Source organism: Temnothorax longispinosus, chromosome 4 (genome assembly GCF_030848805.1).
Source record: "Temnothorax longispinosus isolate EJ_2023e chromosome 4, Tlon_JGU_v1, whole genome shotgun sequence".
In the NCBI taxonomy this organism is placed as follows: Eukaryota; Metazoa; Arthropoda; class Insecta; order Hymenoptera; family Formicidae; genus Temnothorax; species Temnothorax longispinosus.
In genome coordinates this window covers 7,440,485-7,442,635 of record NC_092361.1, presented here as the reverse complement: position 1 = coordinate 7,442,635, position 2,151 = coordinate 7,440,485, and positions in this window count along the sequence as shown.

The window sequence follows — 2,151 nt, the reverse complement described above, 5'->3', positions numbered from 1 at the left end:
TTTGCTTCAACTTCCATTCTTTCTTCTCCTTCAAAGTGCAATTCTTCGAAATCCATTTTTACTTTAATGATGAAACCGCGGTGTTGCACTAACACGTCTAAATCAATTAGACGTTATATTCTCCACCGTCTTCTCGACCGTCCTCTATTCTTTCCCAATATATTTGGTAATAGAGAAACATCCAGTTCGATTGGCGATTGGCGATTCCGATTTCGCGACGGATGCTTTCCAGGAAAAAATCTACAAACGCATATATGCGGCCTCTCTCTTCGCTTCATACGATGTCTCTTTTAAACATTTCATGATCATCAAAGTCCCGCCACATTAGTATTTCACCACATTCATAAACTTCGAGAAACTTCCGATGCGATCGGAGATCGGCGATTCCGATTTCCCGACGGATCAGATATCTCGTTACATCGACGGTCCGCGGATCCCCATTCCTCACGAACGGATCGCTGATTTTCACGATCGGTTTCCCTTCAGGATAGAACACTGGTTTGCAAAGTTCTGCATACTCGCTCATATCACGTTAAATTCGGTGGGCCTTGATATACAGTAGCATTAAGATGGCCAGGACGAACCAATTGTCTGTATAAGCCGCACGATCAAGCACGCCAACCGACTGCTCTTACTTCTAGTCCTCGACTACTGAGCGTACCATCAAATTCATCCTTCTACATCTCACTATTGTCACATCGTTTGTTTATCATATCTAATTTCACCATGATCTCAGCATCCATACAATTGCACCTTCCGAAAAATCTGCGATGTGCAGTTTTGCACGTGTGCAATGAAGTCACCGCGAGACATATTCTCGAAAACGATATCGCACCATTAACTTTCAATGGTTTAATCTGTAATACTGCTATTGAACAGCTATTAAACAGCTATTAAACAGCTAAAAACAGCTAAAAACAGCTAAAAACAGCTATCAAACAGCTCTTGAACCGCTATGAAACAACTAAAACAGCTATCAAACAGCTCTTGAACAGCTATGAAACAGCTAAAAACAGTTATCAAACAGCTCTTGAACAGCTATCAAACAACTAAAACAGCTATCTGTATAACAGCGATCTGTATAACTGCGATCTGTATAACTGCTATTGAACCGCTATCAAACTTCTTTTAAACAACTAAAAACAGCTTTTAAACAGCTATCAAACAACTAAAACAGCTATCTGTATAACTGCGATCTGTATAACTGCTATTGAACCGCTATCAAACTTCTTTTAAACAACTAAAAACAGCTTTTAAACAGCTATCAAACAACTAAAACAGTTATTTGTATAACAGCGATCTGTATAACTGCGATCTGTATAACTGCTATTAAACCGCTATCAAACTTCTTTTAAACAACTAAAAACAGCTTTTAAACAGCTATCAAACAACTAAAACAGTTATCTGTATAACAGCGATCTGTATAACTGCGATCTGTATAACTGCTATTGAACAGCTATCAAACTTCTTTTAAACAACTAAAAACAGCTTTTAAACAGCTATCAAACAACTAAAACAGTTATCTGTATAACTGCGATCTGTATAACAGCTATTAAACAGCTAAAAATAGCTAAAACATCTATATTATACTACAAAGTATGTAGGAAAAGGAAATAAAACGTTTATATATACATATATAGTTTATTTCAAAAATCATAATTTTTTCTGGTGTCGCGACCACCAGTTAAATATTTTTAATACATTTTGTAATGCGCTGGGTGAGAGACGATCACGTTCGCGTTTTCAGGCGCCGCGCCGCGGGGAGGGGCGACCGCGTTCGCGTTTTCGCCGCGCCGCGGAGTCCGCGTGACGTCATACGCTCCCGCTCGCGTTATCTCTCCTTCGCGCGCGGTCTCTCGCTCCCGGCCCCCTCCGTTCGCGCGCGTCTTCTCGTTCGCGCGGTCTCTCTCCCCCGTTCGCGCGTTTTCGCTCACGATCGCGTATCTTTTCTTCGCCAACGATATTTAATCGTTTAGATCTTCGCGATATTTAATTTTAATATTACATTTAAGTAAACGATAAACGAAGACAGCTTAACGACAAGGAACGGTAAATGAAAAGGAAATTTTTTTAACCATATTACATACTTATTTATTTCTCATGTAGCGCAATATACACAATAGTATCTAAAGCGTAGGCTAATAATTCGCA